The following is a 27,986-nucleotide window of genomic DNA, read 5'->3' on the forward strand; positions in this document are numbered from 1 at the left end:
TTTAAACTTGTGCCTGAAAGGAAAAGTAATACAGTTTACTAAATGGAGCAGCTGTGATAAGTGTTTACATAATCAAAATAACATAAATAATGATTATTGATCTATATAACTTTTCTAGAGGTATAGGGAGCAGTGATGTGAACAAAAACATTTTAGTAGTGGGAAGTCAATAGATTCTAACCTGACACTGAAAAATCAAGATGTAGCATTATAAGTACATTACTAGCAACAGGGAGAGAAGTCCCAAAACATCAGCTAAAAGTGGTTTCCTCAGGGAGCGTGGTAAGGAGTGCTGTTTTTCTTGCAACCCTTATACAACTTTTTGACTTTTTAGTATATGTACGTGTATAACTTTGAAAAAAATAAAAAAGAATATGGGGCTAAAATGAGAGAAAGCAACATTCAGCCAGGAAGGAGCACACCAGCTTATTCAGAAATTTAAGAGTTAAAGCATATTTTCAAAGTGGTTTAGCTATGCCAGCAAGGAACTATAAACTATCAGAACTTTGCTTCCTGAGTTCTCTATTATCTGGATCTGTGTTACTCTGGCAAGAATCTTCTCTTTAAAAATCAAAGGCACTATTTATATTTTCAACTGTTTTCAAGTTAGTTTCATTATTGCTTCTTATTAATTCTTTCTCATATTATATCAAAGAGACATTTATTGGCAAGCTGCATCCAAGGAAACCATGAACTTAAAAGTAATCATGTACAATTGATTATACAAGCACATGTCTTCTAACAAGGATGGATCTTCCTATCTAATCATGCAGTTATTCACAAAGTTTCCAAATTATCCTATAGGGATGATAATAATGCACTTGAAAATAACACTTCTTGGCCATTTCTTTGAGGCCAAATGTTTCCTTCAGTCTCCCCATCACTATAAGACTAATTTCAAATGCACTTTTCTGAAAGGCCATAAAAATTCTGTTTGGAATAATTTTGTTTGTAAAAATGTTAAGGATATTCAGTGTCCATCAAATTTTAGAAATAATTGTTTTCCCAAATAACAATAATCTAAATGTTAAATTCTGGAGTTGTATATTTTGCATTTCTGTTTCACCCAAAATAAAATTTCTCCTACTAAACCATCTGTAGGCAGTTTCCATATTAGCATTCTGGTTAGGTTCACCTCCGTATATTCCATTTCTCTCAAAAACCCTGTCAGTAACTGTTCATTTCATGCCTATGAGCATAGCCTTCCGACTGCCTACAGCCTGACTGATCTGTTCATTTTGACCATCTTATCAAAGGTGCAGAAATGATAATGAATGCAACTCAAATGAAAAAAACTGTTTTTCCCCATCTGATTTGCCTACAGAGATTAAACACCCTCTGTGTCAAACGAATGTCATCCTCATTTTCCAAAAGCAATTTTAATACATTCACCATCGTGAATATTATGGGTTTCTGAATAGCACAGAATCTGGAAACCTGCTTTAGGTTGATATATCATAAAAATGGGCATCAATTCATTCCCTCCTAAATCTAATCCTCTATTGTTGCTGAGATTTTCAACTTTCTTTGCTTTTCGCATGGCAGATTTAAGTGAAAGATAATGCAAAGCCACATAAAATATTTCACCACATTAAACTTAACTCCCTAAGCATACCAGGAACTCTTGAATTTCCTAGAACTAAAAACCATTACCTTACACTTCTTGTGATTTATTTTGAGATTATATTTTGTGCAGTCCTCAAAGAAAGCATTGAGTTGCTTCTGAAGGCCAGTTGGGGTTTGAGAGATTAATGAATACTGAATCCTCAGTCTTAAAAAAAGAACAGCCACACAGATGTTAAAAACATTTTGGGCATGAAAACTATGCCAAAAGTCTCAGTGATATCATATAAATAGATGCTAAATAGTGAAAGGCTATCGTCCCAGCATCCTCTCTTCTGAAGGATTTGATTATAATCCAGCATGCATCCTTCAACCTGTAAATTATTAACTATAGCTAAAAGGAGATTTAGGAAATTTCATAGTGACTCATAGTCCTCCTTATATTTGATATTTGCATAAATAAACCCTTAGAGACTTAAATGTCATCTTGTTCATGTGAAACAGGAGGTTGAATTTTGATCTAAATCACCCTATTCTAAGTCTGTACTGGGCCAAAATCTGGTTAGTGTGAGGCAAGTGAGAGAAAACAGTAACTGCATGAGTAAACAGGCTTAGAAGGAGACTTTGGCAAGTTAGATCTAAAAATGGATGAGAAAAAAATAGGAACAGGAAATGAGAGGAAAATAGAAAGAACATTGCAAGTTATGGTATAACTCAGAAGGTCTAGAAATACTCATTGCCTATCTCTGTCCACTTCTTTCCCAGTGACATGTCTCTGTTTAAAGATCGCTGATGTTGCGCTGACTCTAGTATATAGATTACACACTAAAGTAAAAAAAAAAAAAAAAGTATGTTTGAAAAATAACCCAAGTCGTTAATTGGTCACGTACATCAATATGTGTGTGTGTATAAGTGTGAGAACACGTGCCCATGTGTATATGCACATGCATGTGTACCTAGATCTACTGTCCAGAGCAAAATGTGAAGTGGCTTCTGTACTAGGCCACTTGCAGCCCCAAATACAAATAATTAGCCTCACAGTGAGATTCTTAGTTTTGAACAGATGCGAGAGAGAACTTAGCATGCCCAGAAGATTCAAATATCTATACTCACCAGCTGCCTATCACAAGTCCATAAACCAAAAGAAAAGACAAGCTTTACAGTTTACCCATGTGAATGGCAGTTATCCAGCTTTATATTACGGGCATGCAAAAGATGTTAAACACCATATTTTGTTTTATTTTTATTTTCTTTTTCATGACTTTTTGAAGCTTTCTGTTTTTCATTTCTAGCCAGATCTAGTTTAGGTTTATTCTGGCAGTGAAATATTTAGAGATAATTATAATTTAAATGTTTTCATTTTTTGTTGAAGCCTAATTATTTCATAAATGTCTCATTTTTATTGTATTATCAGGAATTAATCCTAATCATTTTTCAGAACAAGACATATATGTGAAAGATCTATAGTTTTTCAGATTTCTGAAACTTCCCTCAAGTTAAATTTTGTAAAAAGTTTTCTCACTATTCAGTTTTTTTTTTTAAATCAGAGGTGGCTTTAACATGGCAATTTCATAAATATTTTTGAAAGTGTATTGGCAGATTTGTGTTAAGGTTTAGAGATAACAGAGTGTTACATTTAAAATATATGGAGATTGGTATTATATATGTGCACACAGATAAGAATTCTGAATTTCAGTTGGTTAATCAGTGCTGTAATTATTTATCCCCCAAAATTTAACTCTAAATGAAATAACTTCCAATGCACTAGAAAACTTTATTGTCCAGAACATTCTGTTCCCTACCCATGCTAGTCCTTCACTCATTTAAATAATAACAATAATAATAGTAATAACCTGTGGTAGACACAATTTAGGTTCCTATAACCTACACCTCCTCACGTATGACTGTAAATACATTGTGTTTCATGGCAAAAGAGACTTTACAGATGTAATTAAAGTTACTAATCATCTGACCTTAAAATAGGGAGATTATCCAGGAGTATCTGGGTACACACAGTGTACTCACACGGTCCCTAAAAGGCAGAAGAGGAAGGCAAAATAGAGAGATGTGTTAGAAGAAGATTCCAAAGCACAAGAGATTCAAAGCACAAGACAGAGTCAATGTACCATTGCTGGCTTACTGTGGAGAGGCCCAAATGTCAAAGAAACAGGGACCTCAGTCCCGCAATAATAAACAATTGATTTTGCCACTCAGCTGAATAAACCTGGAATTAGATTCTCCTTCATAGCCTCCGCTAAGAGCCTAGGCCAGCCAACACCTTTTTTTCAGCTTTGTAAGTCCCCCAGCAGAGAACCCAGTAGAATTTATCCAGACTCTGAGCTATAGAACTGAGAGATAATAAATGAGTGTTCTTTGAGATCATGAAATATGTAGTAATTTGTTACAGCCACAATAGGAAAATAATACTCAACCATAGAGCACTTACCATGTGTCAGGCACTAAGCACTTTATGTATATAAACTCATTAAGTCTTCACAAAAAAAGCCTTATAGGATGAACACCAATGTTTAGGCAAAAAGAGTAAGACACAGAAATTGTAAGTAAACAGGGACACAAGCAGTTAAGTGTCAAGGCTAGATGTGAGCCCCAACAGCCTGACTCCAAAGGCTGTAATATTAAAACTATCATTGTGCCTCATGGAAGTGAGGTTCAGTTCAACCAGATGTGCAAGATTAGCTTAAAAAATAGAGGAAGGAGAATAAGAATGGATTGCATGGGGAGAAGAGAGGAAAGAGAATCAAAGGCAAAAGAGGTGGCTATCAGAAAACTGGAGGGAAAAATCAGAATTCGAACTGCTTTTGTCTAGCTTCCTGTCACCAAAACTGAATGATTCAGCAATGACTTACTCATAAAACTTTGGATGACTCCCCATGAGTTTGACTATTTTTATTACGGTTTTAGAGTCAACACATATATTTCCCTGAAATAAATGCATCACAGAACTTGATTCCATGGTAATGTCATATCCATTCATTTGTCTAGATCCTCCAGTGAATTCAAAGCTCCTTGAGGAAAGTGACTAAATTCTACATTCACATCCTCTACACTCCCTATACTTTCAAAACAGATAATGAATTTGTAGGATAAATGGGGAAAAATAGAACAAATGTTTTAAAACTGTAAAGCATTAGTTTTTTAAAGTAAGGCTTATTATACTGTCCTTCAAATGACATTATTTCAAATTATTTTAATTCAAAAAGCTGGGAAGCCAGTTACCAAAGACTTTTGGCACATGCAGCAAATCCAGTTAGAAAGAGCTCTCAATGCTTATTTTTTTATGCCATGCTAATGTAGTCCTGAGCTCCATAAATAAAAAATTGAGTCCACTAATATCTTGGCATCATCAAGGCAAATGTTAGGATGGCCCTGAGTCATCCCATGAGTTTTGTAGGTGGTTCTTCACATTTGTATGAGACCTACATGTCCATCACACCTTTCCCTACAACAGGCAGCTACAAAAGTTAGCCAAAAAAAAAAAAAGTTTTATTTGAGTCATGGACTTGGATTCTAGCAGCTATATTCCACTGACATGTAGTAGATAAAAATGGACATTATCTGTGGTGCTTACTTTCTATATTTAAGACGTTGATTTATTGATTTATGGTTGCCATTTCTTGCTGGTTGACCACTGTCCCCTTCTGGACTTGTTCCTGCTTAAACATCTTTTCTTGACACAATTCCTCCATCTTCTCCAAAATCCTTCCCTTACCCTGGGGCTGATATAACATTCTACAAGTCCATCTCCTGTTAAATGAATCTTTCCAATTTATAAATTGACCTGATTTTCCTACTTACCGAAATACCTTATTGTTGTTATTGGAACCTCAGTCACACTATTTTGGTTTGTTGGCCTATAATATATTCTTACCCATTTTTATTTATAAAAGTGATATTTCTATACAAAGAGATTCCAATCCTATTTCATTGTTTTTATATAAAATTTTCATCTCTTTTTATCTCTTGCATAGAACATTACAAACTCTGCCTACACCTGCTCAGAGATGTTCCTAAGCTCAAGGTAAATGTGGTGATATTTTCTACAAATACACCAAGGATCTCTCCTTGCCCGAAAAGTCTTGCATTCATTAGGTTAATGCCAGTAACTATGACAAACCCTGAAATTTCAGTTATGTAATACAATAGAAATGAATCTCTCCCTAGGTCTACCCAGTTTCTCCTGATGAGCAGCTTTTCTTTGTGTGGAAGTCAGAGACCTGTGTACCATCCATGTTGGGATGTTATCTCTGGGGGCTTTATCATGATTTGCATCCAGCCAGCAGAAAGGAGGGTGGCACATGTCATTTCCGCTCCATTCCATTATCAAGAATTAGCCACAAAGGTAGCTGGGAAATATAGTCTCTGACGAAGCAGCTACTTCCAGTGGTAATTCTACCCTGGAGGAAAAGCAGGGATTGGTGGGCATCCGAATTATTGAATGAATCAGAAAATCAGAAACTAAATGTGGCCGAAGGATGAAAAAGCACGCACCAGAACAAGTTTCCTCCCTAAGTAGAAAAGAAGAGTTAGAGAAGAGGAATTTTCAAAAATATGTAAACACAGTCCAGAGAGAGAATGGGAAAGGCATAGTGGCCTAGATACAAATAGAAATTATAAAGCCAAGCAAAACTAATCAAGCTGGTCAAACTTCTTAGCATTAAAGAGAGACCTACACAGGTTAGTGCTATAGATCATACTGCTAGCACCCACACAATCTGGAATAAGTTGAGAAACTACCTCATGAGGTGGGTAGTAATGCTACTCATAAAAGATTATATAGAAAGAATGCAGTTGTTTAATAGAAGCCTGGACTTAAGGGACCAACTCTCTCCATGTTCATCTAGAATATTAGCAGAGTCACCAAAGGCAGTTGATCAACCACATGGATAACCTGGCATTGTTGCCTTTTTATCTGTGGTACAGTTAAGTGTGCCTGGGGTAGCAAGACAGCTTTCACCTGCAAAATTTGCTGCTTAAGCCATGACCCTGTATACAGGAAATTCCACCCTTGAGAGTTGGCATGTACTTTGTAGGCTCTTCAGTCTTGTGGGTACTCAATTAGTCTCAGTACAGGGATGCAAGGCTGACACAGAGAATGGGTCCCCTGTTGCCGTGTAAAAGGAGTGTCCTCAGAAGATTCTGCTCACGGATCTCAAAAGCAACTGAAGTGAATCAATAGATAAATCCCCAGAGATACTTAGGCATGAAATTGAAGAAATATTTGTCAAAACTTGCAAATATCCATTATTGGTGGGAAGTCCCCATTACAGAAATTCTAGCAGTAGGGGCACTGTGAAAAGATGATTTAAGTTAGAACAGTAGGTAGAAAAGTGGTTAGATAAATCTCAATATGAGAAAAAGTAAGGTAATGTATTTAGCCATAAATAATGCGAGCTTTAAGTACAAAACAAAGACTTCTGACCTAATAGTTATGACCAAGAAAAAAGACTTAGGATGTGTGGAAATTGTTTGCATTAGGTTGCCATGGTTTTTAAAAATAAACCAAACATTGATAAGGGCAATTAAGCAATTTTAGTCAAGAAATCATTATTTTCCTCATTTAAAACTATGGTGTGTCCACACCTGAAATTCAACTGTGGCAGTCATTGAAGTGTGCTGGCAGATCTCCTTTCAAACGAGAATCTCCTGGGAGGAGTATACTCTATGGACAGCCTGTGGTGTTGCACCATATAATCCATATAATAGCCATGCTATTCCTAGATTGTTCATGGCCAGTGACAGATCGCAGAGGTTGTTCTAGATCTATGCCACTCCTGCCCCAAGTGGGGCTCCTCTAACAGGCTATCTTTTCTCTGGGGCTACCTATCAACCCTCCCAATGCCTTCTCAGAAGTGTATCACATTGTAAGGCTTTGTCCATCCCACCCTACTGTTTCCTTATATCCATTTACAGATGTCAAATGTGCATCACACTCCTGCATAATCCTGGTCATGGTTCTCTAGCCTCATCTGGTCCCTCTCCCCTTTATTTTCTGTGGACCATTCTCCAAATAAAACTCTCACACATCTATTTCCATATTGGCATCTGCTTCCCAGGCTGACACAGTTGGTACCAGAAGTGATCCAAAAAAACATGGTAAGATGAGGTCTGGGGATTATATCCATTACTGCCCACCTAGAAGGAGGTACACATAGTCTCTGGTACAAACAGAGAGCCCAACTGCTGAAAATTTCACCACTCGTCCTCCGAAAAATGGCCCAGCAGAAGGGAAAAGTTTTGCTGGTGCAATGATTCAAGCATTTGAAATGTATAGTGAGAAAAATGCAAATAAAGACAGTGAAATTGGCTGGTTATACTAAATTGTATTGATACCCTGCAGAAGGACAATTTGAAAATCAAGTCAGTTAACAAATAATTAAATGCTAACTATGAGAACCAGAGGGCACTTTTTTTTTTGAAGAGGTCTTCATCATGTATGTGTGTGTGTGTGTGTGTGTGTGCGCGCGCACGCGCGTGCGCGTGCGTGCGCACGTGTGTGTGCACGTGTACGTGGTGGAAAGGCAGACACAGCTGCCCAGGGGCCACAGGCCCTAGGATTTAGGATTGCCAAGCCCCAGAATCATTTAAAAGATGAGCTCTGGAAAGTCTGTTATGCTAAGGTCAGGGCCAGGTTGAAAAGATTTAGGCCACTGAGATAAGGGATGGGAAGAACTGGGTAGATGGCCCTAAATATCAAGGCTCTGCGACTATGTAGTTGCAGATGCAACCACCTGGCCATTAAGAAATGGCCCTCCTCCCCTGCAGGAGATGCTGAGGGGCCTCTCCCCAGCTTGGTAACAAGTGCATCTCAGAAGCTGCTCTCACTGCATCTTCTTTCACAGATGTCAGACCTCCATCAGGTCTTAGGGACTCTTTGACTCATTCTGCTCCTCTCCCCTCTTGTCCTTCACTGGCATTTCCCCTAATCATTCTCTTAAAAATATAATTTTATCTGAGCCTCTGCTTTCCAGGGGACCTCAGCTACACTCTAGTATTCCATTTCAATAATTGTACAGAGAGATAACTTGAGAAGGTCTACTCTAAGAAAGAGCTAGAAGGAACAAGAGTCTTAGAGACTACAAAATTAGTAAAATGGAAGATATTAAGACCGTATAGCCCAAGAGTTGCTGTGATAAATTCTCTAATACAAGCTGCCTTGGCTGTTAGTTTATCTGAATCTCAACAGTGGGTCAGAAAGAAAGAATAAAGAAAAAGACAGAAGGAAGGAGGGAGGTATAAGACTAGAACGGATCTCATAGAGAAGACCCTCAACACAAGTAAGCATCCCTATCTTGGTATCTAGGGAGTCAAAAAAAGTGGTAAGAATGGCAGGTGTTGCACTTAACATAAATTTTAAAAATTGCAGATAGTAGTGACAAAAGTATAACAATCCCCAAAATGTTTTGGCAAGATAATGAATGGCAAAAAATTGTTAACAGTAAAGCCATGCTAATTCTCCCATTGCATGATCTTAGAAGTGTTGTTAGGTAGTTCTGTCCAACTATCTTCTGGCTTCTGGCTCGGTTTAGCAATTTTCATTTGCTATATATGCACAACACAAACTCTATGGTCCTTTGTCAGTCTCTATTTTGAAGTCAATTTATAATAAGAAAACATTTTTTTGTTTCCCATTAAAAAGGTGCCCATACATAAGAGGTTTATACTCTCCCTCAATTTGTAAATTATTTGTGTCCTCAGCTTAAAGCACCAGCAGTTGCAATGGACATTTTTGCATTGGGAATGAACTTAAATTGTGAGTTGGGTTTATATAAGAGCCTTCAGGTAATAAATGTTGTTTGCTCCTGAAATTTTAATCTATGATTTAAGGTGACTTAAATCATATGATGATGAATCTATGATTTAAGGTGATTTATTGTGAAATATTTGGAAATAAATTTAAAGGATATCAGTTCTAACCAAGGGCTCCATTTATTTTTTTTTTTTACTTTTCCACAGCTAAATGTAATTTTGTAGTAGTTGTAGGTGTTAGGGAAACATGAATCATTTACCTAAATCAGCTTCAATTCCATTACCTTTCCATAATCTGAATACATAATTGTTTCAGTTTATTTTTAACTTACAAGGAAACTCAAAGGACACTTCTTCACTTGTTCTGGGTTGTTTATATGGTCAGATTCAGTTACCAAGGCTTAGATCTAGTTTATGTTCATTGCTCTGGCATGGGGCTTTCATGTGTGCCTCTGCCTAATTCTGTGGGGGTGTGAAGAGAGGCATTATGTTCATGTGATATGATGCAAAGCCACTGAGCTCATCCAAGGTGTCAAACTTGGAGGCTGATCCTTGCTTCTTCCTTCCCAATGTGTAAAAATAAACATCCCAATCTCCGGCTTCTCTGATTGCACCAGTCACAAGTTGTCAGATGATTCCTTTGTTCCTAAACATTTTTAATGACTGGAAATAACAATTTTAGCCTCATCTTTAAAAAGCATCCTATTTCATCCAAACTTTCTAACAATTCCAAATCTGAACATATAATTTTAAGTTTCTGAGTGGCAGGAAGTGAACTAAGCTTTCTTTTTTTTTTTTTTTTTAATAAAAGTTGTCAAAAGCAAAAGCTAGTTCTTTGTCAGTCTTCAGCCTTGAGGGGAATTTCTGAATGGGAATTCTAGGAAAAACATTGCAAATGTAACACTATTTTATTCTTTATCAATCTATTGACAAGCTTTTCTTGGTCATTTCTAATATGCTAGATACTGGAATATACAAAGTATGTAGTGATCAATTCCTATCTGAGACTTCAAGGTATCATGGGAGAGATAAAATGAATATGCATGAAATATACACTGAATGAGTAAGGGTGAACCACAGGTCGCTGAGTTTAAGAGTAACAGGTGTTTGGAACAAAAAGAGAGATTGGTAAAGATCAATGCAATAAAAGAAAGCTTTATGGAGGAAGCAGTGTTTGAACTGAGGCTTGAGGGGTGAACAAGGGCTAGCAGTCAGCAAGGTGGTTAGGACTAATGTTTCTCTAAGGAGGCTGACCTTAGCAGCCCTGTGGTGGGGAGGTATGGATCTCTGAGAAGTAAGATAGCTTAACTTTCCAAGTCTTATATACCTCATCTGTATCATGGTGTTAACAATAATAGCACCTGTCTCACAGTTTTGTTTTATTTTGTTTGGGATAATGGCAAGATATATGCAAAGTGCTTAGCCATAAACGTTATCTGTTAGTATTAGGCAGAGAGATGGGGACATTTTAAGGAAAACAATACAGTAAGTCAGAGAACAAAGATGGGATGGAGCTTACACACAGATCTGTTTGGCCAGAGTGAAGCACGGAGTATGTGGAGGAGTCTAAGGGGAATGAAACCTAATAGATAAGGCCACACTATGTCAAAGGGAGCTTAAAAGCTTGATATATGTATTAATACGTTCATTCAAAGATAATTAGCATCTACTATCTTAGTACATAGCAGTAACATTGTGCTAGGGGGAGATTCTGTAGTGAAGAGGCTAGTATCCTTCCTGCCCTCGTGGAGTGTCAGTCCTTTAGGGAATACAAATATTAAAAAATTACAAGGGGGAAAGGGAAATATAAAAGTTTAAAAGGTTTTATATTATTCTGGATTTTATAAGAGTTGATATTGAAAACGAAAGTCTTTTAAGCATAAAAGGAATTACCACTAACCTGCATGAGTTAAGGCATGTGGTTAGATATAATGTAGTATCACTCTATCTACATAACACAAATTAGTCAGGCTGATACAAGAAAAATCAAGCCTGTAAAACCAATATGGAACTTGATCAAACTTTTGATATCAGGTAGACACAGCTTCAGTTCTTAAAAGTCCTTTGAAACCTGCACAACTAGCTTTATCTTCCCTCAAACTTTGAGCTAGGTCCAAATCATTGTGTTCCCATTTTTCTGGTCTAACCCTACTCATATTATCACTAGTATGTGTAACTTCTGCAGTCTATGATGCCTTTCCTTATCTCCTCATGATTTTGTTTCCCTGTCCCCCCACATTCCTTTTTCTGTGTTATAAGATGGTATGTGGACAAAAACCTCCTTCCTTGCACACTTACTTTCTCATGTAACCTAATCCAATTGAAAGAATATTTTCTGAGTACCTCCTATGTTCTTATCACCGAAAGAGCCACTAATGTACATTTTATTCTTTCCTGGAATATTATTTTACCATAAGCATGGAGATCACATGCAGTCTTAATAAAGGTAGAGTTACAGTTGGTCAAATATTGCAAATATGTATTTTATATATTACAGGTATTTCCAATCCCAGATGGCCAATTCATATAAATAGTACCTTTTACAGCAAATGTTATGTATTAGTTAGGACAGGCTAATTCATGTACTATAACAAAAAACACCATCCTTTCTGTGACTTAACACAGCAAATGTCTGTCCCTCATACATAGCACATAACCCATATGGTCAATCTTGGTTTACGATGGTCACTCAGAGACCCAGGTGGACAAAGTTTCTGCCTTCCTGTGAGCTGCTATTTCATAAGAGCCTTAAGGTTTTATTAGGGTGAAGAGAACAAAGAGAATCATGTGGAAGCTTTTCTGTCTAACTTTTGTCTAACTTTAATGGGGCAAAGACATGCAACTCCCCCCCATGCTTCCAGAAGGATTGAAGCAGTATTAGTGAGTAATATCCATCATACCCTACAAGACAAATTGACTTGCTCATTTGAGAGCAATGCCCCACAGAATACCATTTGTTTGCAGCAGACATCTGAAGTGAACTGAACTGCAACAGTTAACAATTCTCAGATCATTTGTCACATAGCAATTTTCTGTCAACTTCACTACCTCAAACCTTGCCATTTCATAAACAACACTGACATAAATTCTCGAATAGCTACCAAATATGGAGAACATAGTTCTCCAGCAACTTTTCAGGGGAATGACAGCTTCATGACACTGACCAGATTTCCCCAGAAGAGCCCAGGAACATCTCTTCTGCTAATTTATTTCAAGAGGCTTCAGTGGCTTTTGGGGGGCAAACCCAGTTTCTGACTATATTCCAGGAGAAATTTCATGATGTCAAATTATTTGGACTCTCCTTAACTTTGCTCTGATAATGTTCCTATTAACCTGGAATATCAAAAGGACTGGTTATCATTTCTAGGGTGATTGTTTTTCTAAAAGTTGGCATGGGGCTTACTTAGAGTCATAGGTAATTTTAAATGTTTTATGTGTATCAGGACTGATATATTACTACAGCTGAAAGAGAGAAAACCAGTAAATGGATCTAAAATGAAATTCTTCAGCTCACCTATAGTAACTTAAACCTGAAGTTATAATCATGTTCATTAAGAATCACAAATTTTGGGATGGAAAAGTATGTAGGCCATTTTTCCAAAAGATCCTGTCATTTTATTGCTCTCTTCATTCAGAGCAGGTGTATTTGCTCTTTGTTTAATTTCTGTTATTTGCATCAGTTTGGGGTATATACTTGTCAGTTTCACACACCATGATGTAAACACCTTTGCTGGTGATAATCACTGTGGTCTTTTTATAATGATAATAAAATGATAAGAACGATACTTTGCACCATGTACTTTTCTTCTAATCAGCTCAAAGCTTATGACACAATCAATAGGATAGCTTTTATATTGCTGTCGCAGGCTTTCATTGACATACTAACACAAGCAGCTGTCATAAACCAGCCAAAGAAGAATGAGGCCATTATGTTGTTCTTATTGATTTAAACTAAGTGAAAGTGGCCCATATGTCTTTGAGTCCTTTTAGCACAACTTCAGTTATGACTTAAAACTGTTTCTTTGGAAGAAAGATATGAGTGTTAATTTTTCCTTTCATGTGTTTAAAATGTAGTGTTCCTGTTCTTATTACAGAAATATGCAGCCACTGAACAACTCTCAGAATGATGAGTTCTTTTAGAGGGTTTTTTTTCCCTAGTTGTAATGCTCTGAATTCAGTCTTCTTATGAGAGCTACCGTGCACAGAGCTATGATGTTAACTGATCTGACTGAAGGTTCCACTGATTGCCTCAATCTCGTGGCCTCACTTACTAAGTGAAAAACTCAGATTTCCTAATCTACCCATTTCCCTTTACTCAGTTTATTTAACAGGTCTGAGACTATTAATTCACGTAGGTGTTGGGATTGTGTGTCTCAGTATGAATTCTCTCCATGCAAAACTTAAGACAAGGACTTGGATGCAGGCTATTTACTTAGGGGTAACTTCAAAAACAGGAGTGAGAGAGCGAGGTGGATGAAAACAGGGAAGGATGAAAAAGAATTAACATAAAAATGTATTGGGTACAATTTAGCCAGATGTCTGAGAGGCATGCAGAATGTGTGCCGCTGTTGTTCCTTTAGAAGGACAGGAGGCTGAGGACACCCAGTAGCTCACCTGGAGCATTAACACTCAGTATATTCTTGAACTGGTTTTGTCCATGGGCTGAGCATGAGCTGTGGCTTTGGAGAGGGTCCCCAACAGAAAATGAGGAGAAACATGGGAAAGCTTTGATGCAGGATGTTGTCAGCATGAAGCTAAGATCCCATAACAGTATGCCCTACAGCTGTGGCTAAAGTCAGAGATGGTCTGAAGGATGGGACGTGAGGCAACAGAAGTATATGCTACACGATAAATTTGGTAATACGCTAACACCTTGGTTAGCAAGTATAATTCGTTTTGGAAACGTGTTTGTCATCCAAAGCAACTGTATATCCAAGCAAATTTACCCATAAGAAATAATGGAAACTCTGATGATTTGTTCCACAACCCAAAAATATTCATATAAAAATTACTTCAATACTGTAAGACAATACAAAATAATAAAGAAAGTACAAAACATAAAGAAAAATAAACAAATGAACCTGAACTTAGGTTTGAAAACCATGGCTAGTGTGAGGGAGACAGGACAGAGGAGGGTTATTGTGTAGAACGACTTTCACTATCACTAATAGAATCACTGCTATCTATTTGCTCAATGGATTTTTTTTTCTTTTCATGCAACTTTAACAAGGAACCTATCCAATGGTACTTGCTTTTCCCTCCTTTTGAAGATTTTGAGGAAATGTGACGTTGCATTGTCATTAAACAGATTCATCGCTCGCATTGCTACAGCCTTATTCCGGTGGTGCTTTTCTACAAAATTTTGTGTTGTTTCCCACATTTTATACATCTTCCTAATCTCATTTGAAGTGAGGGATTCCTCTGCCTTTTTCTCCTCCTCCTCTGCATATGAGATATAGACATAGACTTCTTATAAAATCTTGCAATTTCGGCTACTCTCATACCTCGTTCATACTTCTCCATGATTTCCTTCTTAACTTCCACCGTAATCATCTCCTTCTTCTTACCGGCTTTCTTTTCAACCTTTTTCTGCATGGGGGCCATAGTATACGCTCATACAGATTTTGACTATAGTAGAGTATTAATGAACTAGTGTCATAATACTGTATTTAATGTAACTGGCAATAAGGCAGCAGAGGAGAGGGTGTATATCTGCAGGCAGCCTGACCTAGAAGAAGCAAAGCATTCCTAAGCTCACTCTTGTATGGAAAAGCAAAGGTGCTTTGAAGTGACAATAAATATGCTAGTGCCAGTTGTGGGTTCTGAAAAATCACTGATTTCTGCCAAACACCACAGCCTGAGACCAAGCATCCAGGCATGGGAGAAAATCATCCACAATCCCACAGCAAAAGAGAGAGAGAGAGAAAGAACCATTGGCTCAGTTGTGATCATGTGACATTCAGCATCGTGTTCTTGCTGTAATGCAAGACATTGTTCATTTATCAAGTTAAAAATTATTAGAAATGTTTGCTCGTATTGCAGAACACTAGCAGAACAAGTGACTCATGATCCAAGGTTTTACTGTACATATTAAATATCTAAAATTAATTTTTCATATCTTATTATGCAGCATATAGCATATTGGCCTCACAACCTGAGAGTTTTTTGAAAAATGTACAGTTCAAAGAAACTTTGTGATGTGTTACCCAGAAATTATGATGTAGGCCTTATAAACTTTAGATACCGTATGTTATTGTAATTAAGGAAAAGGTGTAAACCCTTTCTCACCAGCATGCCTCCTCTTTAAAAATGGATTTTGATCCCTTTGGGCATAACCAAGCACAAAGACCTTTGCTGGTCTCAAGGACAAACTCCACCAGTGCCCACCCTGTAAGACATTCAGCGCACACACTATGGGCACAGAACCCTCCATCTGGCAATATCCACCAAGCCGCCAGAAATGTCCCAGAGACACTGGCAGACAGCAGTTAGTGCATTTTATCATGTTCTTATGTATCTTCAAAACTTTATTCTTTTTCCTCTGGAAAATTGATTCAAAACTATTTCAATATTTGTAATTCACTTATTTATTGGTACAAGCTTATATAATATATATTATTACAAATATGTGCATTTATTGGCTTTTGGGTCTGGTTCATGAATATCTTTTAAGCTCCCCAGGACAGGGACTATATATTGTTCACTTTTGTATATCCCAGCACCCTGCCAATAGAAGCGGAATAAATATTTGTGGAATTCAAAATTGTTACCCATCAAGTGTCATGGAGGAGAGAAAAAGACAAAAAGTATTATGAAGTACTCACTGTGTTGGGAACTATTACTAAGTACTTCGTAAAAATGATTTCATGTAAGGTTCACAGTAACCCTGAGGCAGGTACTAGTATTAACCCTGTCTCACCAATGGGAAACTGTGATTAAGAAAAATATAAACAGTGGACCAAAGTCTTAAAGGCAGTTAGTTGTGGAATGGTGGTTTAACCTGAGACTTCCAGACCACTGGCTTCTGCAAAATATCCTTACAATATTTTCCTGCTTCGGAAAAGGCTAGAGTGGAGGCATGCTATTTAGAATTTGTGAAACCGTTGTCTGATGTGACAGAGTGGCCTTCCTGAATTCATACCCTTCTGGCCTTTAGTGCTGTCTCTTCTGCCTGTACTTTTGCCACTTTCTTATAAAACTACCCCTCAACACTCACTGTCTGCCTTTCCCTGAGCCACCAGCATCTCGCTCGGCCAGTAGATCAATGCAGGCTCCAGGCCAAAACACTTGGAGGTTTCTGCACTAACTTTACAGTCCATTCAAATTCCTGGTGTTCTTTTGTCCATTTTTGGATTAATTCCTTTCCTTTGTCAGGTCACCACCATTATCTCTCGGTACTCCTCAGAAGGGAGTACTGCTTTGCGTTACATAACAACAGCAAAATGCTGACACAGTGGGGGCAACATGCTCCGATTGCTGTTGTGATGTCTGTTTCCTTCTGAAGCAACATGAATCAGTAGTTACAAGCCTGCACTCCCTCCGACAGCCTGAGTTCAGTCCCTGGCCCTATTCTGTGACCTTTGGGCAAGGTGTTTAAATCTTTCTGGGCCTCAATCACATCATGTGTATAATGGGGATAATAAGAGTATCTACCTTATAGGATCCTTCTGAGGATTAATTAGTAATTACATGCAAAACTTAGAACACAGTGCCTAGTAGATAATGAGCTCTGTATAAGGAGCTAACAAAGAAATGCAGTCCCATCTAGGAGTATGAATGCCGGGTCTTCCATCGATCTAAATGTAGTATCACGCGTAAGTTTTTGAACAAATAGAACTTGAACATTTGACAATAGGCAGAAATTCTAGTTACAAAAAACAAAGACAAAAACAAAAACAAAAGAATCCCAAGTACCATCCTCAGTAAGTGGCTCCTGGAAGATAAACTGTCTTCAGCACTGCTCTGAAATGACTCTCTTGACTCTATTACCTCACTTTCTCTCTCCCTTTCTCCAGTCCTTCCCTTCCTCTTTCCCTCCCTCTCTTTGGAGCTAAAGACTGTTACTTCAAACCTTTACCACTGCTTCCCATGCATAGATATCATGCCCAGAGTTAGTTCTTTGACAAATTTTCCTGGAAAGTGGCTGAAGATGAAGGCCACATTAACATATAAGAGTACTGTGAGTCCTAAGCAGTCCATTCCAGGCTGTGTCTTACTCCCTTGGAAACACCTTGCCTCAGTCAGGCAGGATTTGGCCTCTATTCTTATCTTTTTTTCCTTTAACATTGACTGCCCTCACTGCCTGAAAAAAAAAAAAAAAAAACACCTCGGAAAGATTAATTATTAATTTAAAAAAAAAGTTACTTCAAACACTTCAAAAGTCAGCACAGGAGAGGGAAAGCCCCAATAACTGGTTGTATAGTCACACTTGACATTGACTTCATCATTTTATTTATTCTTTTTTTTCTGTCTTGAAAAACAAAAGGTCATTTCTGTTTTATGGCATCTGAGGTATAAATGCATATGAGGTTAGGGTGGGCTGGTGTTAAAATATTTATTGGTTAAGTCTGACACTCATATTTATAGTCTTATCTCCAAAGACCTGTGAAGTGTATATTATTAAATGGAATCTATACTCAGAAGTTTTGCTCTCAGAATACATAATTTACCTATTTAGTTTCTTTGCACATACTTGTTTTAAGCTAAAGAATTTCAATGGCTCTGGATATTCAACTATTCTTTTTAAATGTCTGTGGAATTGGGTATGCAATAAATCACTATGATTGACAGTTTTGGCATTTCACAGAGGTGATTCTCTAGCACTAACTATGGGACTGAGGGTTTCAACACAAGGTACCAAACCTGTCAGAAATTATGTTTTCCATTTTTTTCAAACAAAATATCAGGTTACTTGGGCCCACATGCTCCTTCAAGTAGCTATAAAAATGACTTAAAGATGATAAGTTATCAAATATTCATAGTTTGGGTATTTGGTATCTTTTCAAGCTCCAAAGATTTTAGTACATTTGACAAATATTTTAAGTGTCTAAAATGTGCAATAAGGTGACCCAGTCTCTATCAAGATAAAGCAAGTGATTGACAATAGCTAACATTTCCTGGGTGCTCGCCTTGTCCAGAGCACTGTTCTAATGGGGATTCATTCATTGAATTTTTCCCACAACCCTCTAAGAAGGTGGTATCGTATCTCCCAGAGGAAAATAATTTGCTTAAAAGTCACACGTCTAGTAAGAAGTAGAACCTGGATTTAGAATAGGCTGTCCTGTCCTAAAGCAGCTCTATTTATATTTTACTTTGGTCCTTGAGGGCCTTTCAACATACTGGAAGAAAGGAAGGAAATAAAATTAAATATATAAATAGTCATAGAGCAAACTATGAGATGGAAAAGTAAAAGTGTTATGAAGTTGAAAAAAGGAGGAATTACATCCATTTTCATCAAAACTGAAAAGTCTTATTATTAAAGTGGCCTATTGACTGGCATATTGAGGATAGTTTATATTGGAAGAATTGGAGCTGATTCAAGGCATTATGAGTAGAAAGAAAAGTAAGAGCAGAGGTGTATGGCAGGGTATGAGGCACGTTGTAGGATGAGCAAGTAGTCAGTTTGGTAAGGTATGGGCTAAGGAACAGTAGTAGTAGCTGGTGAAACTGGAGAGGTAACATGAAGAATAACCAGACAATGTATGGAAGTGTTGAATCACTATATCATACACCTGAAACTAATATAACACTGTATATTAACTAACTGGAATTCAAATAAAAACTTTAAAAATGTGGAAGAATATTAAATGGTAGGTCAAAGAGTTTTAGAACTTAGCAACGTTGAAGTTTTAGAATTCTTTAATAAGAAAAATGATTAAAGCACTGTTGGGGAAATATTACCTAGCCCTGGGATTTTATTATATTTATCATTGATTCCACTTCTAGTTTTAAACTATGTAAGATGAAATATCTATACGAGGATTAGGGAATAAGGAAAGGAGAAGCGGAGATGAGATGCACTTTTAGTAAGACCCAGGAGGAACCAGTCATTGTAGTGGTTATCACGTTAAATCTGAGTGAGTGGTTTGCAGGATGGACGGGACAGAGGAGAGCTCATGGCCGTTGGTCACTGGTACCACTCCCTGGCCACACTGTAGAATCAATCACCTGGGGCACTCTCAGTATCACGACACCGAGGGCACATCCCAAATAAATCACATCAGGATTCTCTGAGATTTCAATTCAGATGTCAGTATTTTTAAAATTTCCAGAGAGATTGTATTGTGTCACTAAGACTGAGAACTATTGCTCTAGTAAGTCATGAGGATTTGATCTTCAGGGCTGACAGTGAAAATGGAAAAGAGGAAAGGAATCTGAAAAATAGTTTGAAAGGAAAATCAACATTTCTTTTTGAAAACACTAGGAAAATTGCTTCCATAGCCCATTCATTAAATTAAAAAACAACAACAACAAAACCCAAAAAAAAAACGCCCAAAACTTCCACGGGATAAACACATGCGGAGAATTTGACAAGCTTCATCAGAACATAGAGCTGCATTGATACCAAGGCAAAGAGTCGTCCAGGGTAGGATGCTTAGTAATAACCCCAGAGTGAGGAAAACTTCTCCTATCTCCTTCATAGAGGGTGTAGGAGCATCAAATGCAGTAATACAGGATAAAGAACTCAAATGAAAAGGCAGCACTCTATTCATGTGAGCCATTACTTTAAGAATCCCGCTTACTAGCTTTGTGTTAAACTTAGATTCCCTCTCCCCTGGGATAATTTTGTGATCCACGGTGTAATCCTTAAAAACACCTTTGGAAGTTGTTTCTGGAACTTCAATAAGTTGAACCCCAAATTCTAAGTTCATATGTTGTACCCATTGCTCTGCCAACAGAGTTGATTCCTTTGCTACCTCACTTTCTTTTCCTTTTTTAAATTAAAAAAAAAAATTGAGTATAGTTGACCCACTGTATTTCATTAGTTTCAGGTATACAACACAGTGATTCAGCATCTCTCTATATAATGCTATACTCACGCCAAGTGTTACTACCATTTGCTATCTCATTTTAAATAACAACAGCAACAAAAGCTACCTAAATTTTTGATAATCACTTATGGATTCAGCTCTTGGTTACCTTTGACTGAATAAGTAACTAGATGCCAACAGCCAAGGGAGTTGTCCCTACTGTCTTTGTGAACCTTTCCTGTGTTTTCCAGGGGAACATTCAAACTGGTTGCAAGACAAATCAAGTACCTTTACTCTACCCTTTGACTACTGACTGCTATTACTCTTAGAAGTTATTTTCAAATGAATTCCAATATGCTACCAAACTTTAACTAAGCAGGTTTATGTTATTTTTTTTTAAGTTTTTATTTGATTTTATTTTTTGAGAGACAGCACGTGAACAGGGGATAGGCAGAGAGAGAAGGGAACAGAAGATCTGATGCAGGCTCCATGTAGACAACAGCGAGCCCAATGTGCGGCTCGAACCCATGAACCAGGAGATCATGACCTGAGCTGAAGTCTAGCACTCAACCAACTGAGCCACACAGATACCCCAATCAGGTTTCTGTTATATTTTTACCAGCATATAAGGAAAGGAGGTTAGAAAAGGAACAAAATGAATTTGAGCCACCCCCTTTAAAAATGTAATACAAATGCGACTTGCCTCCCACCATTACCTTTGGAAACCCTATCCAGTCTCAAAATTATGAATATCAATTATTTTACCCAGTACTTTATACCCCCAAAATGTTTTACAATCACATTTAGCTAATCCTCATAAAATCCCATTGAGGCATGCTAGAGTTAATATTCTCATTTCATAGCTAGAGAAATCATGGTTCAGAAACATTAAAGAACTTCTAAGAGACTGAACAAGCCAGTTGAAAAGTGAGATTGAAGGAACATGTAGCCACTCACCCTTCTGATGCTCTCCGCCCTCCCTAAGAAATTTTCATGTTAATATATTCCACTGGACGAGTTTTCTTTCCTTTAACTCCATGGATTTACTGGGCCAAAATCTTTATATTTGGTAATAGGTCCACTAAGTAATCAAAGACAGAATTTTTGAAAGGTTACTTAAGTTCTCTGCAATCCAAGCATCTTTGTAAAAAAAAAAAAAAAAAAAAAGTACTGATTCAGAAGAGTGAGAAACTAGGTCTAAGATAATTCCTGAAATCACACACTGCTTCACATTGTTGGAGTGGTAAGAAGTAGAACACCAAATGCAGGGTCCAGGCCAAAGAAAAATTTATGGATGTGTGTAATGAAGTCAGTTTTCCCTGTTTTGCCTTATTTTCCTGTTTCTTTCCTCCCAGCTATATCAGTGTTTAACCAACCAAATTTATTTATTCAACATACTGTTACTGGGAGTCTATTATGGGTCGGGCACTTCATAAAATACTGGAAATATACAAAGATGAATAATAAATACACTATCCCAGTCCTGTGGTTCACAGCTTAGGAGGGGAGATAGATACATAAACAAACAGCTAAGGCTACAATGTGTCACACACTGCCGCTGGGTTGGAAGTAAAGGAGGGTGAGAGAACACAAAGGAAATGCTAATTAACGGTCCAGAGAAAGGAAGCACTGGCTGTGGTAGAAGCCCCCTCTTCCCTAGGTCTTAAGTGAGTGTGTAGGAGTTTGCCAAGGAGAGGAAACAACACATGGAAGGGGAAAAAAAAAAAAGGTGATGCGCTTTCTAAGCATATTTAATTACATTCTAACAAGATTCTAAGTCTTGGCTGGAAAGAGTAACTAGTGTTTTCCTGAGCTGAGGCCTTCTCCACGTGCTCCAGATCAAAGTCATATTCAGCAGCTCATTATACATTTTCAAATTTGCACAGCCTAAGTCTAAGTAGTAAGGGACCACAGAAACATCAGAGGCTGAAAAGACAGGTGGTTTTAAAGTTAGGAACCTCAAATTCAAGGTCATGATTTGGGGAAATAAGAAGGGAGACAAGAAAAGCGAGAGAGGCTAGAGAAGGAAGAAAAGGGAAACAAAGAAGAGCTGGCATTAACATTTACAAAATTGTTCTCTTGGGTGTGATCACCCAAGACTGGGCCTCATAAGACCGGGCCTTATGAGGTTATTGTATCAAATGCATTAATGATGATGAAAGTGCTTTGTAAAATGCAGAAGCTGTCCAAACAAGTACCATTATCACTGAGGGTGAGCTTCAGCCCATAATGGAGAGGGGGCCCATTCTCGGGTCCAAATGCAGCTGTGCTCCAAGAGCTGCCATCTCTGAAGAGAAGACAGAGATGAGAGGACTTCTGGGAAGAACTGAAAGGGCATATGCGTGCACGGGGGTGTGACCTCCCTCGGCTCTGTTGCATTGCAGAGGGAATTTCCTGTGCCAGCTCAGCCATAGCCTGCCTTTCCTACAGGATATCAAGCTCCAAGTTTACAGTTCCTATCAGGGAGTCTCTTTGTTTGAACAAAGCCTCATTTGTTAGGAAGTGTCACAGATCATCGTGTATCAGATGCAAGATTGAATGTCCCTCAAGCACAAAGACATGCAAAGCTATGCCAGGATACCAGCAATGGGGCTTTTCACCATGAGAAAACAGATGGTCAGAGGGAAAAAGGCCAGTCTTTATGGAAAAGAAATTCTTCCAACCCACCCCCACCCATTCCCCACTTCCCTTTTCTCCCCCACCCCACCCCCTGCTCTCCTTTCACTCCATTGCCCTGACAGGGAAACATTCGATATGCTGCAACATCATCTGATGTTTGTGTCCTTTTAATTAAACCAAGAGATCTGGAATAGGGACGCCCTTGTCTTCCCAGAGAAATGATTTCAAAAAGAAGATAATAGAACCTCTTTTTCTTCAGGCTTGCAAGAGCCTTGTGTGTAATTTGTCCTTTGCAAGAGCAATCAAAGATAACCGGTACGCAATTGATTACGGGCTTTGTGTCCTTTTAATTACTTGTTTCTACACACTGGTTTAGTTACATGCTGAAAGCAGATCTGTCTGAGTTCTCTCTAAGCTGCAGTGCTTTCTTCTGCTTACATGGTTGAATAATAAAGCTATTAGTAAGCCACCACCACATAGAACAATCCTATCAGACTGAGATAGATCTTGAATCTTGCCTTTCTTTATTCTTCCAATAGGCTATTAGATGTTTTTATGGAAAACAAGGTTAAAGAACACAACACCATTGCTTAGCTATACAAAAATACACTACAATTTCAGGAGAGTAAAGTCTTCCTTATTCCTCAAGGAGAGTTCACAAAGACAGAAAGGTTAGAATTTATAGAGCACAGTTTTAGTTGTTTTTTTTTTCTTAATTGGCAAAGATAAGAATGCATTTTTCTCTCTTTTTGCTGAACACTAATCTATTGACTGGTATAACTGAATTACTTTCAAAAACCATAGAAAAAACCTAAAAAGTTAGTTAGCACAATACATAGATCAGAGTTGTTATTTTTGTATTTCATGTACTGAAAAATGCTGTCAAATCAGCAAATGCCAGATGAAAATATAGGAACAATTTTATTATTTTAAGCTCTACCTAAAAACAGACACAATAAAAGATGAGTTTGCTAATGATAGAAAGCTGACCAAATCTCTATGCCGCTATTTACTTACCTGCTACTAACTTCTACCCTAGAGAGAAAGAACAGCTAATGGTTGTAACCACATAAAAGAAAACCATCTAATTTCAGTATGTAGACTCTGAGACTACAGTTGCTGAAATAGGAAATGAATGGAAAGCTTAGCCAAGTGTGTGATCCCCAGTAAGCACACTAGATCCAAGGGCCCAGCCTCCTGCTTTACCAAATCTCCAGAGATGTGAGCTACTGCAAATGGTGAACCTACCCCAAAGTCTGGGAAAACCTGGGAGTCTAGATCCCCACCCACCTGCCATGCTCAGATCCTTTATGCATCACTTCTCCCATGACATTAGATTCCTTCTCCTTCCCAGAAATGCTCTCTACTTGGCAAGCATGTATCTATCTCAAAGTGTCTGATGTGTCCTTGGTGACATGGGAAAGACCAACATTTACCTTCTTTGAATTATGGTTCCTTCTGACAAAGAGTGTGTAGTCTAGGCAAGGAAATGAGCTTTGAACACATGAAATAGTCAATGGAAAATGAACATATGAGTTCTAACTTAGAGGAGAAGGAAATCAATATAAAAAGAGCAGACAGATGAGACCCCGTGTGGGATGTAAACTGTGCTGAAGCATAAGGGACTATAAAGCAGATTGGGAAAGGCAAAGAAAAGAGGAGAAAGCATTCTAACATGGCTTCATGAGGCAGTGAGGAGTAAGGCAAGAGTATGAATAGGGAGAAACGTAAAGTTAGGAACTATGGACAAGATCAGACTGATTACAAAAAGATCAGACTTATGTACCAGACCAACTTCTTTTTCCTTTTTCTTTTAACAAATATTTATCCAGCACACTCTGCTAAGTGTTGAACTAAGCCCTGGAGACTATAAAACACATAAGATACAGACTCTATTCCCATGAGACTCCTCATCAGATGGAAGAGACAAACTGAGTATACCAACCATCAAAATGTGCAAGTATTTGTATGCCATTCTAGGAGATCTTCATAGTTACATTAACAAAATAGGACTGTTCATTTGATATGTTTATCTTATACCCAATATAACGTATTATCTTGCTGATAGCTATAACATATGTTCCTATGTCATGTTCCTCCCTGCTGATTATTAGTTGATTAGTATTTCATGAATCCTATTCTGTTCCTGTTTTCTTCCCTCTCCAACTCTTTCCTTTTTTCAGCATTTTGTCTTCATTATCAGACAATTTCATTTAGCTCTTATTGGATCTCTCCTCTGATGTTTCACATTATTAAGGTTCTTCCCCAAGTTTCAGTCATTGTTTCTTAAAACAACTAAGTATATATATGTACATAATTAAAAATATGTATGTGTGTGCATATATATATGTATATTATGTGTATTTATATATGTAAAGGGGTCTTAGAAAGCTGGAGTATTGATATGAAAACCACAGTAAGCTGACCTTTGGGAAAATATACCTAAGCGTTATAAACACACAATTTAGTAAAATACATGTTTAAACACCGTTTTTATATGGTTTTATAATAGAGTTATAAGCAAAGTACTATGGGAGAACAGAAGGAAGGCCAACCTGCAACTATAGGGGATGAATTTGATACAGATCTACCCCTTTGAGTAGCAAAATGAGTATGTAGTATATGTAGTATACATAAAAACAGATATTACAGTATCTATGTAGTATATGTAGTATAACCTAAAAACAGGTTCTATGTAGTATAACCTAAAAACAGATATTACAGTTTCCTTATCTGCCCCTCTTCCTTTGGTGAATCTTCTCCCAAGTTATTTAGAAACAAAGTATTTCTGGTTTCCTTCTCTTACAAATGCCCGCCCAACAGAATGTGCATTGTTGGTGGGTTCTGATGCAAATCGCTTCTCAGCAGAAGCCACTCTGCCATTATAGTCTAATTTGCAGCCAAGCTGGCTTTCAGCTGGTGCCTTGTCCTTGGGCTATCGTTCACTGTCAGGGCCTCTCCAGGGCGCACCAGCTGTTATCTTAACAACGGAGAAGGAGGGAAGCAGTCATATGTCACTGATTCCCAAGAAAAGCCTGCCTTGGCTGCTGCCATAATTCCACCTTGCTTCCGGGATGGATAATTGTGTAGCTAGGTTCAGGGCCGCCCCTGGGCAAGCTAGGGAAGTACATAATATATTTCTTAATTAATATCCATTTTTCCTTGGCCCCTACCTTTCTCAGACCTCAGGCCAGACTCAGCAATTCCTGAACTTACTCAGGATACCCTCTTTGGATAAGGATTCAATCTATATAACAGTGATTTTCAACTGAAGTGCTAATATTTTCCCCCAAAATAAACTTCGCACGTATGTATGCACGCACACACAAACACACACACAAATGTAAAATTTTGCATACAGTGTCAGGTAATTTACAAAATTCTCTGTAAGGCCAGCCTAGGATAAGAACCCCTGTCTTAACATTTTCTCTTTGTCTTTTTTCCATCTCCATCCTGATTCTCGTTCTTTCACACCTCATTCTTTGATAAGAAAGAACATTCTAATCTAATTTAGAAGAAAGTGTTCACAAATATTTTTAAATATATACCTTTTTAAAATGTATTTACTTTTTAATAAAAGGGTCAATGAAATAACTGATTCTAGAGCTGGTTAAAACCAAACTCCAACCAAAAGGAACTATGGATTTATTTCTTCTGCACCCTCTGCTCAGGCAAATAAGACAACCGTAATAAACTTGTTTTGTGAAACTTTACTTGCAAGGAATTCTGAAAAGAAATTTCTTACTTTGCTTCTGAGGGTAATTAAGTATTAAGTTGGAGAAACCAATGGCTAAAATCCCCTTCCCTCTGACTTGTGAGCAATGGTGATCCAGTTTTAACATTTGCTTACTGCCCCCCAATGACTTACTTTATTGCACAGCTGTGGGTAGTACTTGATCATCCGTGGGCAGGTGTCTCAAACGGCTATTGGTATCGTCACTTCTCCTGGTGGCTTTCAAAATGGCTCTGGCCTTCTCTAGGAAGGGAGAAACTAATAATTAGAAAGGTTCATGAGAGTACACCACTAACTAGGTAAATATATGTGCAGAAGAACTGGGAGCTAAAGGAAGACTTTTAAAAACTGTAATCCTACATTGCCATCCTCTCCCAGAACGCCAAAGAGTAATAGGTATCTCATCTGAGTATTTCATAAAATGAGTTGGCTCTGAAATCCTGCTTAATTCCATCTGATAAAATATGTTAAATGATCTTATCATTTCTATACTAAACTTAAACAAAATTTTTGAAAAAATGGGCAATTGCATTGGGTGACTCCTGAGCCAAACTTGGATCTTTGTTAGGCTCTTGAAAAAATCAAGCTAGAAAAACCTTTGGAGGCACTAGAGTGAAAAAGTTTCACTACCTGAAGGATCAGGCCATGTTGGTCCTGTATGTTATAAGACAAATGATGAAAACATGAGGTATGCTACTCCGTCTTCCTCAGTGACTGTTTTAAACGTTGCTAATTGATTACGACATATTTTTCTGTGTAGCAGAGGCATAGTCTCAGAATCCTTCTGAGCACAATTGTACAAGCATTCTCTACCAGTGTTTAAAAGTGACAGATGAGATAAAGCTCATTTGCTATTTCTGTGCTAGATCATTTATAGAGTCACTGGGCTATCGCAAATGCAACAGAACTACTTGTGCTACACTGGATAGAGGACAACAGTCCAATGTAACTGTTCTCCATGCCGTGTGACTGGAGCTGGAGCAGGAGTCCCAAACCACAGCCTCTGGGCCAAAGCTGACTTGCCAAATGACTTTGTAAATAAAGGCTTATTAGAACAACAGCCACAGCCAATTGTTTATATACTGTGTATGACTGCTTTACCTACTTTAAGTTACATGAGCCAATAATTCAACAAACTAGTTTCAGTTTAAGTTTTCATTTTCATTCAAGAATGACACATAGTTCAGACCTCTAGATTCTGGTTTGGACTCCATGAAGATCTTTACCTCCTCCAAGGAGTTAATATGAGAACTTTCTATAATAGCAGAAAAGACAAACCAAGAAGCTATGATTGACTTATAGGTCCTAATGGCATTTGTGTTGAAAACCATGAA

The 27,986-nt window shown here is 37.7% G+C and overlaps 2 long non-coding RNA genes across 11 annotated transcripts in view; one reads left to right on the top strand and one right to left on the bottom strand.

The window, feature by feature from the left end:
• On the bottom strand, positions 1-27,451 carry LOC123379190. Its single transcript, XR_006583367.1, has 3 exons — positions 27,283-27,451; positions 26,788-26,895; positions 1-3,595 (listed from the first exon to the last, which is right to left on the bottom strand). It is a non-coding gene; the product is annotated as an uncharacterized LOC123379190 (long non-coding RNA).
• LOC109502461 overlaps positions 1-27,986 on the top strand; it is a 306,856-nt gene that overhangs the window by 129,693 nt on the left and 149,177 nt on the right. The window lies entirely within an intron of this gene.

Source organism: Felis catus, chromosome A1, assembly GCF_018350175.1.
Source record: "Felis catus isolate Fca126 chromosome A1, F.catus_Fca126_mat1.0, whole genome shotgun sequence".
NCBI lineage: Eukaryota > Metazoa > Chordata > Mammalia > Carnivora > Felidae > Felis > Felis catus.